Source organism: Chelonia mydas, chromosome 7 (genome assembly GCF_015237465.2).
Source record: "Chelonia mydas isolate rCheMyd1 chromosome 7, rCheMyd1.pri.v2, whole genome shotgun sequence".
Taxonomy (NCBI): Eukaryota; Metazoa; Chordata; order Testudines; family Cheloniidae; genus Chelonia; species Chelonia mydas.
Window position 1 is genome coordinate 114736 of NC_057853.1, and position 15297 is coordinate 130032.

The 15297-nt window shown below is 47.4% G+C and overlaps 1 protein-coding gene across 5 annotated transcripts in view; it reads left to right on the forward strand.

Annotated features, from left to right (window-relative positions):
* The first annotated feature begins 7046 nt into the window (after nucleotides 1-7046).
* Nucleotides 7047-15297, forward strand: part of PLXNB1 (plexin B1) — a 193191-nt gene continuing 184940 nt past the window's right edge. For all 5 annotated transcript variants that reach the window (XR_006292568.1, XM_037903867.2, XM_037903869.2 and 2 more), the window contains exon 1: nucleotides 7047-7148. The gene's annotated coding sequence lies outside the window, so the exon portion shown is untranslated. The remainder of the gene's footprint in view (nucleotides 7149-15297) is intronic.

The window sequence follows — 15297 nt, forward strand, 5'->3', positions numbered from 1 at the left end:
AGATGGACCTTTAGTTTGAACCAGTATGTCCATTCTTATGTTCTTATGTTCTAAGTCACTAACATGAAGCGACTGGAATATCAATTTGCCCCCCAAACTAGTTGGCAGCCTTGTGTTTTAATCTGCAAGGCAGTGTCCCAACACTTGGATACAATCAGTTTAATTGTCAAATATTTCACAGAACTCCCCAGCAGCTGTAGCTTCTTGGTTACATGTCAGACCCAGCATTTTCCTTTTCTTGTAGCATTATGAGCTACTTGTATATGGGATTCTTGATCTGAAACCAGTCTGTTAGAAGACTTGCCAAGGGACAGAGTAAACACTCTGGGTATGTCTACACTGGAATTAGTCACCAGCAGTTGGCCTGTGCCAGCTGACTCAGGCTCACGAGGTGTGGGCTAAGGGACTGTTTAATTGCAGTGTAGACCTTTGGGACCCTCCCATCTCACAGGGTCCTAGAGCCCGGACTGCAGACTGAGCCTGAATGTCTATATCACAGGTAAACAAACTCTTAGCCCGAGCCCCATGAGTCTGAGTCAGTTGGCACAGCCTGGCACAGGTTTTTAATGACCATGAAGACATACCCTCTGAGACCAATACAGACCCTTGAATAATCTGCAGATTGTACAGCAGCCTCACCTACTCCTGTGAGATAAATTTTGAATGCTCAGACTGAATAGCCCAGTGAAGACACTGGGAACAATCACTCACTTTTCTCTAGGTGTTTAGACAGTGGCCTATTCCCTACGTCTCATGGGAGGTTTTGAAAGGAGAGGTGTCTCCTATCAAGGGCTCTGAATATTAGGATAGAGACCCTGCCGTGGACTCTGTATTCACTGGGGAGCCAGCAGAGAGAGTGGACTACTGGAGGAAAGCACTCGCAGAGTCCTGTGTTGCTGAACTGACAGGCTGGTGCATTTTGTACTAGCTGGAGCTTTCACAGGGCATGAGGCTTCATTCCTAGATGCAGTGAGTTTCAGTAACAAAGCCTGGAAATTGCAGTTCCCTGAGTCACTGTGGCTGGTTGATCTGGGCACAATCATCTGGCCAGCTGCAGATGGAAGGGGCTTATTTTGCCATCATTGTCTTTTGGCACTAGTAGTAGTGAGGAGTCAGAAGGCTCCAACCTGGCAGGTGCCCACAACAGAAGGGGATGTTAGGAAAAGGAAACTAGCTTCCTCTCTATCAGCATCCCTTCAGTTCAGCCTGGGTTCAGCATTCACCAGCTGCACTTCATCTGGGGGCTAACTCTTGCCAGGGACCGAGAGAGCCGAGGCATCTCACACACTATAGAATGGAACAGTACATCAGGATGCCATCTGTCACTACTGGCATTTCAGCCAGCTCCCCAACCCATTCCCAGGGACCCTGAACAGAACAGAGGAGAGGAATGAGCTTTGGAGAACCCCTCAGTTGAGTGTGGAGCAAGTGCCCATAACAATCTACTGGGTTAGGTCTGGGCAGAGAGACCTGGGCTATTCCAGGGTTTTTTCCAGTCATGCTGCAGACACTTGGAGATGGAACAGGGGTTCCTGGTGACAAACAATACCAAATGCTGCAGAGATGAGTGTAGATAAGCTTCCCTTGTCTGGAGGCAGGCATCCCCCAGAGCTTCAAATTAAATCTGTATCATGACCTGGTCTGAAGACTAACAGATTACTCAGGATACTGGTAACTGACAAGTGGTTTTGGAGACTACTTTTTGCAATCTTTTTGGTTAACTTGCTTAAATAAGGAAGGTTAGACATGAGGTGACAGTTTGTGAGGTTTCTAGTCCCTTACATTCTCCTGCAAACTTAGTTTCCATCCTGCTCTCCATATTTCTCTTCAAACCATTGTTCCCTAACACCACACTTTCCTGTCCAGTTCCAAACCAGGTAACCCAGGGGTGGTCATCTTATGAGAGCAGCCTGTCTTCAGTCTCATTGAATGCAATGGCTGATCGTGGCCTTTCTTTACTAGACGCAGAATCATTGCCACTTGCAAAGGCTGTAGGGAAATGGTGGCCATCTTAACTGAGAGCAACCTGTGGACTCATACCCACTGAAAATAATAGGAGAGTAGGGCCAGGACAAATAAGGGCAGTCTTCTCAAGGATGCTGACCGATATCAGATCTTGAGAAACTATTTGAAAAACAACCTGAAAATCATGAGAGTTACAATACTGTTGACAAGCTGATGACAAATAAGGAAATATTCATATCTGCCGGGGGCAAAATTGTCACAAGAACTAGTGAAAGACACTTCAATTCACTGCCAGACAAAATAAGAACATCCAAGTCCCTCACAATGTTCAGAACTAAATGCAGCCCTCCCCATCTCTTTGACATAACTTTCCTGCAATATTATTCTCAAGCACATCAACATCTTCACACTGGATACTTTTTAAAAAATCCCAACAATAATTGGAAGCTTGCTCCTGCCAGAAGAGTTGAAGGCGAGTGGATTTTTTGGGTTTTTTTGGTTAACTTTTTGTGGCAGGCATGCATATGGTGATGCATAACCTTATAAATATTTAGATAGATACAACATTGTGAGAATTGATGTCTGGATCTCTGGCACATTGGCTGTTTTGACTGAATGTCCCTACACTACACTGCACTGCCCAGCATGCTTCCACCACAACAAAACCAACTATAGACTTCTCACCCTCTGTCTGGTACTCAACTGGACGGTAATTATCTGGGGTAGTCAAGTTCCATAGGGCAGTTGTTGCTTGCTTTTCATGGTGAAGTAGGCTCTTAGACGTATCTGGAGCTAAGTGTCAGATTGAACTTGCCACACAAGTACAGAGATGTCTCCTTCCTCCTCCTGAAGTTCTGTGGATACTGATGTTTATTTCATGTCTTGAACAACTCAGTTCACTGATCTGTGGTTATAATGCACCAATAATGCACCACACAGTGATACCGGGTGGTGCTGGGCAGCATGTGCATGCCTTTTGCAGCAAAAACTCCATGGACTACTGGTCTTGGCCTCTGGTTTTCTACAGGTTCTGCCAGAATATCTTTCACCACCTTCCCTCAAGATACCTTGTGGCTGCTTTTCAAAAGCTCCAGCAAAAACATTTATTATATAATGCACGTGCTATAGTTAAGGTTATTTTGGGCATTTCCTTAATTCCCTCCCATTCTAATTTGTTCACAATTTTCTGACAGTATCTCTTGTTGGTCTGGAATTCCTCAGGGTTTGTATCAACTGAAAAGTGACTTCTTTTTACTTGAAAGCTTCAGCAAAATTACTTTGTCCATTTCTGAGTTGTGTGGGTAAAAAATGTGTTGCGCACACACAGTGCAGGATAGTCTGTGTACAATTAACAAATTTTAAGGTCAGAAGGGAACATTATGATCATCTAGTCTGACCTCCTGCAAAACATGGACCATAGAAGCCCACACAATAATTTCAGCACTAAATCCATGCAACTGAATTCAATCAACTGAACCCAGTGATTCCTTTGTGGAGTGTAGCCCTGCCTCCCTGTTCTCCCTCCTCTCTATCGGGCATAGCTTCCCTGTCCATGGGTATATTTTTATGTAGGGTGTGCAGGTACCTGTATTTAACTGGCCAATGCAAGATCATGCATACAGGAACAAAGAATGTAGGCTGTACTTAAAGGAGGGGGAAATGTATCCTGGAAAGCAGTGCTTTTAAAGGACTTGGAATCATGATAATCAACTGAACATTAGCTCCCAGTGCAATGCTGTGGTTGAAAAGTTTAATGCAATTTTTGGAGACTGGAATATATATATATATATATGACACACACATAAATATAAAAATCAGGAATAGAGAAGTGATATTACCTCTGTATACAGCATTGGTCAACCTACTACTGGAATACTGTGTCCAGTTCTAGTGACAGCACTAAAAAAAAGTTGAAAAATTGGAAAGAGTTCAGAGTGGAATCAGAAGAATAATTTGAGGATTAGAGAACATGATATATAGTGAGAGACAATTCAAGGAACTTGTTCTGGTTAGTTTGTTGAAGATATAGTTAGGAGATGAGTTGATCACAGTTATAAGAATCCAGATGGGGTGATTTCTGACAGCTCTTTAATTTATCCGACAAAGGCAAAAACAGCTTCCAGCGATTGGCTCTTAAACTGGACAAATCTAAACTGGAAATAAGGTGCAGATTTTTAACAGTGAGTTTAATCAACCATTGGAAAAATTTATGAAAATATAAGGTTGATTCTTTATCACTTGAAATATGTAAATCAGGACTAGATGTCTATGTCAGTAACTTAACTACAAGCTATTGTGCTTGATGCAGAAATTACGAGGGAGTTCTCTAGCTTGTATTATGCAGGAGATCAGACTAGATCAGTGTTTCTCAACCTTTATGATACCAGGGGTCAGTTTTCTGCCTTCGTAAACTGTGTCAGGGAGATCTCAGGGACTGGTGCTGGTCCATGGACCAGTTGTTGATAAACACGGGACTAGATGATTCTCCAGTGGTGGTCCCTTCTGGTTTTGAAATCTATTATATGTAGCTTTGTCCCTACACCTTGGGGTTCAGCTGTGCTTCCATGGGTGTTGTTGCCCGACACCTTGCTCCAAACTGGGGGTAAATTACCTGTTTTATAGCCTTTAGCTCCCTTCCCCTCTATCATGAGTGCACCTCCTCCCTCTCTACATGGGTTGTAGCCCCCCAGGGAGGTATTTTCCTCCCCTTTCACAATTCTGACCTCCACAGTCTGTATCCTTCCAAACTTTCGAGGGACCTAATTTTTACACACATCCTCTCAAATGTATCGCTATTACCTGCTCCATGGGCTCCTCCCATATCCCTCTGCCCCCGTATCTCCCTTCCCCATATCCCTCTGCCTCCCATAGCCTCCCTCTCCCCACATATCTCTCGGGCCCCCCCATAGTCTCCTTCCCTTCCTCGTATTCCTCTACCCCCCATTGCCTCCTTCCCTCCCGCATATCCCTCTGCCCCCTATAACCTCCTTTCCTCCCCCATATCCCTCTGCCCCCCATGACCTCCTTCCCTCCCCCATATCCCTTCTCGCCCTCCATAGCCTCTTTCCCTCCCTCATATCTCTCTGCCCCTCATACCCTCCCTCCCCCTGTATCCCTCTGCCCCCTATAACCTCCTTTCCTCCCCCATATCCCTCTGCCCCCCATGGCCTCCTTCCTGCCCTCAGATCCCACTGCCCCCTGTAACCTCCCTCCCTGCTCCGTATCCCTCTGCCCCCATGGCCTCCCACCCCCACATATCTCTGCTGCCCCTAATGACCTTCTCTCCCCCATATCCTCCTTCCCCCCCATAATGCTCTGCCCCCTATAGCCTCCTTCCCTCCCTCCATATCCCTCAGCCCCCAGGGTCTCCCTGCCCTCTATCCCTGCTGCCACCCATGGCCTCCCTCTGTCCCCCATGACCTTCTTCCCTCCCCCATATTCCTCTGCCCCCCCATCATGTCCTTCCCTCCCCTGTATCCCTCTGCCCCCCAGGGCCTCCCTCCCCCATATCCCTGCTGGCCCCCCATGGCCTTCTTCTTACCCTCAGATCCCTCTGCCCCCTGTAGCCTCCCTCTTTGCTCTGTTTTCAGAGTAACAGCCGTGTTAGTCTGTATTCGTAAAAAGAAAAGGAGTACTTGTGGCACCTTAGAGACTAACCAGTTTATTTGAGCATGAGCTTTCGTGAGCTACAGCTCACTTCATGCTATGCATCCGATGAAGTGAGCTGTAGCTCACGAAAGCTCATGCTCAAATAAACTGGTTAGTCTCTAAGGTGCCACAAGTACTCCTTTTCCTCTTTGCTCTGTATCCCTCTGCCCCCCATGGCCCCCCATATCTCTGCTGCCCCCCATATCCTCCTTTCCCCTATAACCCTCTGCCCCCTATGGCCTCCTTCCCTCCCCCCATATCCCTCTGCTCCCAGGGTCTCCCTCCTGTCTATCCCTGCTGCCACCCATGGCCTCCCTCTGTCCCCCATGACCTCCTTCCCTCCCCCATATTTCTCTGCCCCCCCCATCATCTCCTTCCCTCCCCGTATCCCTCTGTGCCCCACAGCCTCCCTCCTGTATCCCTCTGTCCTCCCATGACTTCCCTCCATCCTGCCTAGCCTTGCCAGGTTTTTTATGGAGTTGCCAGAAAAATAATTTAATCTGCTGGGTGTTTTTACATGGGTCTAAATATTTACATTATTATCACAATACATTGGGCTCTCTGATGTTAAAGTTTCTCTGTGTAGCTAAAGATGCTGCAGTGTTTCCACCTCTGCCCTTTAAGTAAGACAATGTTAGGGCAATCTTAGCGCCGCGTGTGAGTTCTCTGGATACTGTCGGGGCTGCTGAAGGGGGCTGTGGAATCGCCGTGTGGTCTGGGTTGCCGTAGGGTGACCAGATGGCCCGAGTTTGGGGGCATTTTCTTTTTTAGGCACCTACTACCCCCCGGCCCCGTCCGTGAACACTTGCTATCTGACAGGTTTCAGAGGAGCAGCCGTGTTAGTCTGTATTCGCGAAAAGAAAAGGAGAACTTGTGGCACCTTAGAGACTAACCAATTTATCTGAGCAAAAGCGATGAAGGGAGCTGTAGCTCACGCTCAAATAAACTGGTTAGTCTCTAAGGAGCCACAAGTACTCCTTTTCTACTTGCTAGCTGGGCACCCTCGGTTGCCGTACGTTTGCCTTGCGGCGCCGGTGCGCTACTTTTCCGGCCTCCTCCCTCCGCATCCCTGCTGCGCCCCATGGCCTCCCTCCCCCCACATCCCTGCCGCTCCCGGCCCCCGAGCTCTGCTGGCCTCCCCCGTAGCGTCACTCCTCCCATCCGTATCCCTCCCATTGGACACGCGGGAGCCAATCAGATCTTGTCTCTGTTCTGTAAGACGTGAACGAGGTACTCAACGCTGGAGCCACGTGGGAATCTGGGGGTGGGGCCAGGCTAGAAGGAGGTGTGGCCTGTCCGAGTGATCAGGGGCTACTAGTAGAGTGCGACGCTGGGAGGCGGGTCTTAGAGGAAGGGGCGGGGTCGACCTGGGGCTCGTACCGTGGTTGGCTGGAATGGGTGGGGATGCGGCGTTAGGCTCCTGGGGGCGGGGCTTGCAATCCACTGCCTGCGGAGCGGGTCGGGTCGGTTCGGGGGCTCGAGCCGCCGGGGGGAGCCGGGCCGAGCTGTGCCGCTCGTCACACCGGAGTGGCCAGGTAAGGAGCGGCTGCGCGCGCGGGGCCCGGCGTGACCGGGGTCCCTGCCCTGGGCGCCCCGGGCTGCTGCCCCGCGTCCCCCCCGCGGGGGAGCCGGCGTGGTGGCCAGGCGGCCGGCGGCTTTCGGGCCGCTGAGCGCCAGGCACGAGCCGCTGCGCCCTGCCGACGAAGGTTCGTTACCTGCGGGCGCGCGCGGTGCCCAGCCCCGTGAGGCGGACGGGCCCTGGCACCTGCCTCGCGCGCCTCGCGAGCCGCGGAGCGGTGCCAGGGGCCCCCGAGGGGAGCCGGCCGGAGCTGCCCGGCCTGGGGAAGGGCTGAGGTGGGCGCTTGTTCCGGCTCAGCCGCCCCGCGCCTGTGGTGCCTCAGGCCCGAGGTCCCACAGGGTCCTTCCCTGCCCCGCATCTCCCGGCAGGACCCACTTTATGTTTGTCAAGGGCTCACGCCCGCCGGTCTTCTGGGACTTGAACGTGGGAGGTGCCCGGACACATGGCCCCGTTACCTAGCAAGTAACTAGAGACCTAGGTACCGACGTTCTGCCACGGGCCGGATCACAGCACATCTTATGTGGATGCCGCGACATTACAGCCGAAGCGCTGTTCTCTTCTGCATCCCCGCCCCCCCAGGTATGCCTTGGATAGATTTGGGGGTTGAAGGGACCTCTCCCAGCTCCTGGATGACTCTGCGTTAGGTTGTAGATGGTGAGGGAAGCTTCTGGGTCTGGAGTTGAATGTCGAAGAACTTGTATGGCACAAGGAGTTGGATGCCAGATGCAGTTGGATGCCAGATTAATTTGTAATGAAAGAGGTGCCCTGGGCTGGAGCAGTTTTTTTATTTTCGTAACTGACGTGGCAAGCCCAGAGGTGACAGGGCTATGAACTGCCAAGCCTAGAGATGCAGGGCTCAGCCCGGGCAAGCCTCGACACTAATGAAGCACTGGTGAGATGGTGAGGATTTGGCAAGGAGGCATACAGTGAAATGAACTAAAATGATATTTTAAACTGAAGCAGAAATATCATCTTAATTCTAGCAGAAAAAAGAAGGGTTTGAATCTAGTTACCAGGATTTGACTCAACTCCAGGTTTATGCTGCAATTGGTCCCAGAGACAGGTGTGGTGGAGAGTATGCCTTATATCCTTATTATGTGGATAGGGTCTCATAAACTGTCTCATAATCTCGGAGGTTTCTGAGTAGCAGCTGTGTTAGTCTGTATTTGCAAAAAGAAAAGGAGTACTTGTGGCACCTTAGAGACTAACACATTTATTTGAGCATAAGCTTTCGTGAGCTACAGTTCACTTCATCGGATGCATTCAGTGGAAAATACAGTGAGGAGATTTATATACGCACAGAACATGAAAAAATGGGTGTTTATCATGCACATTGTAAGGAGAGTGATCACTTAAGATGAGCTATTACCAGCAGGAGAGTTGGGGGGGGGGGGGGGAGGGAGAAAACCCTTTGTAGTGATAATCAAGGTGGGCCATTTCCAGCAGTTAACAAGAACGTCTGAGGAAGGGTGGGGGGGGGGGGAAGAGTAAACAAGGGGAAATAGTTTTACTTTGTGTAATGACTCAATCACTCCCAGTCTCTATTCAAGCCTAAGTTAATTGTATCCAATTTGCAAATTAATTCCAATTCAGCAGTCTCTCGTTGGAGTCTGTTTTTGAAGTTTTTTTGTTGAAGAATAGCCACTTTTAGGTCAGAAATCGAGTGACCAGAGAGATTGAAGTGTTCTCCGACTGGTTTATGAATGTTAAAATTCTTGACATCTGATTTGTGTCCATTTATTCTTTTACATAGAGACTGTCCAGTTTGACCAATGTACATGGCAGAGGGGCATTGCTGGCACATGATGACATATATCACATTGGTAGATGTGCAGGTGAACGAGCCTCTGATAGTGTGGCTGATGTGATTAGGCCCTATGATGGTGTCCCCTGGATAAATATGTGGACACAATTGGCAACGGGCTTTGTTGCAAGGATAGGTTCCTGGGTTAGTGGTTCTGTTGTGTGGTTGCAGGTGAGTATTTGCTTCAGGTCAGGGGGCTGTCTGTAGGCAAGGACTGGTCTGTAGGCAAGGATTGGTCTGTCTGCCAAGATTTGTGAGAGCGATGGGTCGTCCTTCAGGATAGGTTGTAGATCCTTGATGATGCGTTGGAGAGGTTTTAGGTGGGGGCTGAAGGTGACAGCTAGTGGCGTTCTGTTATTTTCTTTGTTGGGCCTGTCCTGTAGTAGGTGACTTCTGGGTACTCTTCTGGCTCTGTCAGTCTGTTTCTTCACTTCAGCAGGTGGGCGTTGTAGTTGTAAGAATGCTTGATAGAGATCTTGTAGGCGTTTGTCTCTGGCTGAGGGGTTGGAGCAAATGCGGTTGTATCATAGAGCTTGGTTGTAGACAATGGACCATGTGGTGTGGTCTGGATGAAAGCTGGAGGCATGTAGGTAGGAATAGAAGTCAGTAGATTTCCGATATAGGGTGGTGGTTATGTGACCATCGCTTATTAGCACCGTAGTGTCCAGGAAGTGGATCTCTTGTGTGGACTGGTCCAGGCTGAGGTTGATGGTGGGATGGAAATTGTTGAAATCATGGTGGAATTCCTCAAGGGCTACTTTTCCATGGGTCCAGATGATGAAGATGTCATCAATATAGCGCAAGTAGAGTAGGGGCATTAGGGGACGAGAGCTGAGGAAGCGTTGTTCTAAGTCAGCCATAAAAATGTTGGCATACTGTGGGGCCATGCGGGTACTCATAGCAGTGCCGCTGATTTGAAGGTATACATTGTCCCCAAATGTGAAATAGTTATGGGTGAGGACAAAGTCACAAAGTTCAGCCACCAAGTTTGCCGTGACATTATCGGGGATAGGTTTCAGAGTAACAGCCGTGTTAGTCTGTATTCTCAAAAAGAAAAGGAGTACTTGTGGCACCTTAGAGACTAACCAATTTATTTGAGCATGAGCTTTCGTGAGCTACAGCATCCGATGAAGTGAGGTGTAGCTCACGAAAGCTCGTGCTCAAATAAATTGGTTAGTCTCTAAGGTGCCACAAGTACTCCTTTTCTATTGTCGGGGATAGTGTTCTTGATGGCTTGTAGTCCATCTTTGTGTGGAATGTTGGTGTAGAGGGTTTCTACATCCATAGTGGCCAGGATGGTGTTTTCAGGAAGATCACCGATGGATTGTGGGAGTTGGAGTTCACCACACAGGGTTAAAGGGAGCCCATTTTAGTCTCATCCCAGAGTTTATGGCTACCTGCCTTTGATGTACTGCAGAATATCAGTTAATGGAGAGAGGCTGATCTGGGTTGGAAACTAGTGTCTTTATTCACTGGCAGTCAGAAGTAACTGATTCCTTAGCTAAATAACAAAGTTCTAGAACTCTCAGGTGTGTAAGAAGGGGAAGCTGGTTTTATTGTAAGTTATACTACTTAATACTGGACACCTGAGCATATACCTACCTAGTAACCATTGTTCTTCTCTGCATGACACCCTTCTGGGGCCCCTTCCCCCATGTTTCAGAACAGGAGACAGGAAAAGATCTGTGGTTTGAAAGCTGGAACAGAGAGAAGGCTGTTAATGGAATCTCTGAACTCCATCTATGTTGTACTGAGTTGGCCTTTCACTTTCGTTCACAGCCAAGTGTTTGTCAGAAATGAAGCTGATTTTTATTAAGGAACTGAGATCCATAAAAATCCAAAGAAAGTGGAAATTTGATAGCTTTTTAGTGCTCTCTTCTTAGATTGTTGTGAGGTTTGCCACTTTTTTTTGTTTGTTTGTTTTTACTTGGGAGTCACTCAGCCAGAACCTGCGGAAGTGTTAGGAGCCTAGAAACTAGCTTTTTTTTTTGGGGGGGGGGGGGGAATAGGGAATGGTATTTTTTGTCTAAATGACTTACGATGGTGGTGGTAGTTTTGGAGAGGCAGATGTGGCACAGTAGCATCAGGAATTGGAACTTCAGGAAGACTCTGTGCCATTTAAAGGGTGCAGAGCTGATTGGTGGTGGGGAGGAGGAGCTCCTGAATAAAGAGAAAAGAATCAAAGCCTGCTAGCTGCATTCCAGTTCCCTTCCCGCGACTTTAACTCTGTCTGTGAACAGGGAACCAAAGTGTAACTGGGCCCCTGGCTCATTTTTGTTTGTAGTGTAGATGGACCCCTTGTGTTATTACTTGGAGTTTGTGTTGTAACTGGAAGCTGGTAAAGGTGTCTGCTTGTTACTTTCCCAGGAGATGAGTGTTGAGCTACCCGGCTGGCTAATGGGGGGAAAGCAAAAGAAGGAAAGAATCTGGCTTTGTTTCTGTTGTTGGGCTGGAGGTGAATGAGCAGTGAAGTGGGGGATGGGCACAGATTTATCCTCTAGGTCTCATGGTAACAGCTGCTGCTTAAATACTTCATCTGACCCAGCCCCCTAGGGTGGAGAGTGAAGAGGGGGGCTTATGCTTATTGCCTGGATCAGTTCTGTACAGGTCACTATAGAGATGGAAACGCTATTTTCGGTTCAGACTGTTTCCCTTCCTGATAGCCAGTGAATCCTGGGTGATGTGTAGTTGTGATAATGTTTTTGTGTTAAGTGCCTTCTAGCTGCAATCAAGAGGAGTACTTACAGAGTCCTAGAAGCTGAAACACACTCATAGTAATATTTCTGCTGGTTTTAGTTGTGTCTGTTGTGTGTGTTGCAGGGCTCATCAGGGAAGGTTGTGCCTCCTGTTCTAAAGCAGTGGTTTTCTACCTTTTTTAGTTTGCGGACCCCTAAACATTTCAAATGGAGGTGTTGGACCCCTTTGGAAATCTTAGATGTCATCTGTGGACCCCCAGGGGTCTGTTGGCCAAAGGTTGAAAAAAAACCGCTTTAAAGGATTTCTGTCTGCCTTGACTCTAACATTGGGGAGCAAAGAGTCTCAAATTTTAAAAAAATGACATCTGAGATGGGACTTACTAAACATGGTTCAGATCTGCTTCCCTTCTGTTAACCCTTTAGCACCTGGAAACCAGTCCTTTCTCTTGTAGATGGAAACTGCCTCTTCTGGTTTTAGTTTTCTTCCCCAGGAGACCTGAAGGATGCACTAATATTGGGGTTCACTCCGTGTTCTCCTGGCCTGTGCTTTTTGCACTACACTCCTCTTTGTTACTGGTTCTCAACCTTGCAAGCCGTCCAGGAGCCAGGTGAATTGGGTAGGAACATTTGTGGGCAGAGTGGGAACTAGCTGATGGTCTGGGCATATAAGTGGGATGATGGGAAGTAGGTTGGTAGTGGAAAATTTGGGTCAGGATGGAGTGAGTTAGAGTTCATTATTAACTTATATTATGACCGTGCTTGGAGACTTCAATCAGGCTGAGGGTTTTTGTGCTGGGTGCTGTACAAAGCTGTAAGAAGACTGTCGCAGCCCCATAGATCTTATGTTTTGAAAACCACTCAGCAGTGGCAAGTAGGAAATTTTCCCAGGGAAGGGGGAGTCATAGTTTTCTCTTTGGAAGTGCATTGTCAAACTTGTCTCTCTGCTGTGACTGTAATCTTCCTCCCCTTAGGCTCTTCATTCTCCTCCTCTCAATCCCTTATTTTTCTAGAAAAAATATTGGGGATGAATCACTGGCAGTATGTCTTGTGTGAAGCTGAAGGTTTTGGTTTTGTGGAACATTGGACGAAATCCCAGTGTACTAATGGGATGGCCTATATCTTGCGGGTAGTGAGGGCTATTCTTCTCTGCTGGAGACAAGCTGGGGCAGCCAGAAAGGTATTAAACTAACAACACAAAGGGGAGGGTGATAAGGAGGCCTAATATGGTATAAACTTGGACTCAGTGTGTTGTGAACAAAATTGTACCAATGTGACAAAGAATGTGAAGAGAAGAAATGTTTCAGTTGTTTATATACCAGTGCTAGGAGTCTGGACACCTAGCAAGAGGAACTGGACATTCTTATTAATGAGAAGAAACTTGATATAATTGGCATTGCAGAAACCTGGTGGGAGAATTTACACGGCTGGAATGTAAAATCACAGGAAGGAGAGAATGAGTGAGAGGTGTGTGGTGGCCATGGCATTATACACAAAAGATGTCATTACCTGTTTTAAAATTACTGATGATTCAGAATCACAAGTTTCAGAGTAGCAGCCATGTTAGTTTGTATCCTCAAAAAGAAAAGGAGTACTTGTGGGACCGTAGAGACTAACAAATTTATTTGAGCATAAGCTTTCATGAGCTATAGAATCACAAAGTTTTTCTGAATGCATATGGATCAATTTGCTGACTGACAAAGCTGGGGGGGAGGGGTGTCTGTTACACACCATATTCTTTCTTTATTAATTTAAAAAAAAAAGGGAAGATAACTTATAAGGTGCCCGGGTGGGGTGTGGGAGGAGGGAAGGACAAGGGCACATTGCTTATTGTAGCCACACTACAAATCAAAACTGTTTGAATGACAGCCTTCTGTTGCTTGGACCATCCTCTGGAGTGGGGTGGCTGGGTGCCCGGAGTCTCCCCCCTGTGTTCTTGGGTGTCTGGGTGAGGAGGATATGGAACTTGGGGAGGAGGGTAGGCGGTTATACAATGGATGCAGCGGGTGTCTGTGCTCTTGTTGGCTTTCCTGCAGCTCCACCAGGTGCCTCATCATGTCCGTTTGCTCCCTCATTAGCCTCAGCATCGCCTCCTGCCTCTGCTCATCGTGGTCACATAATGCTTTCCTGGCCTCTGCCACTGAATGCCTCCATGCATTAAGCTGTGCCCTATCAGTGCGGGAGGACTGCATGAGCTCGGAAAACATGTCATTGCGAGTGAGGGTTTGTTTTTTTTTTCCCCCACCTTCTAATCTGCGATAACCTCAGGGATGGAGATGATAGGGGGAGCATAGAAACATTTGCACCTGTGGGGGGATAAAAAGGGAGAGTAAAATGTAAGATGTTACATTTCTGAGAACAAAAAAGGACTCTTTCACATAGGGCTTTGGTGCGGAGCCCGGAGCTGGAGTGTGGAGCAGCTCCAGAGCATTGGAGCTGCAGGTTTTTGCCTGGAGCTGGAGCTGGAGCCGGAGCACAGCTACAAAGCCCTGCTTTCACAGTGAATCAAGCAATTCACAGCAGACAGTACATGTGCTTTAGGTACAAGGTCGCATTTTGCCTTTTATAGTGAGCGCCTGCCAGTATGGTGACACATCACACATGGCTGGGCAACAGAATTTGGTTTCCAGGAAGCCATGGTAAGCCAAAGGGTACGGAGGGTTGGCTTCTTATGCCTTCATAACACATGGGAATGTTTTCAAACTGCAGCGCCCTCTTTTGTAGGTATGGCATGCATTGTTTGTTCCTAGAAGTCTAACCTAGAATTTGGCAGTATTAAAATTTATTTTGTTTGAATGGGCCTAGTTTACCAATTGAGCCAGATCACTCTGCATTTTCAGAACTGCTACACCTGCTCTGGGGAGAGCACATTGAAACAGGAATCAAACATACTATTAATAGGTGGCTCAGTTTAAGGCTGCTACAGCCATGATACCCAACTTTGACACTGACAGACTTCTGTGTATTTAAATTCTCATCCTAAAGTAGCTTTGCATGAATAGATTTGATTCTATTGCTTTTTAGGCCATTTTCTGTTTTTTTTCTGGCGAGGGACTGTGTGTAGGAATAGATTGTTTATTTGAGAATGGGGGAAATATAGAGGTGCTCACTGTTCTCCCAATGCACATTTGATCTTCACTAACAGTAGATAAATAAATGTTATCTTGGGTTTAAAACACTGCCTGCAGATGGTGTGTGTTATAGTTTTTATGACTTGCCATTGTTGCCACTATTTCCTGGTGCATTTTTCTAAAATTTTCAATGATAAAATTAACCGTCGCAGCCAGCCCCTTGTGCTCTGATACACTGCTGCCTTGCTGAAAAGGAACAAGTTGTCCTAAGAAAATTGCCTTCTGCTGAATCCAAATTTCATGATTGACTGATTAAACCTCATCTTACAAATGCAATCAAATTATTAACTTAAGGCAGGTTAAATTGTCTGCATTGTCTATTCTGTTTTTGACTGACTTTTGTGGTAGAAGGAATCATTTTAAAAGGAGGCTATCTGACAAACATTGCATGTGGTACTTTGTGGAGGGGAGACTGGGTGGGGAGTTTTTGTTGGTACAGTACTGTGAACTTGCTACCAGAGTGAGACTAAGTGCTGA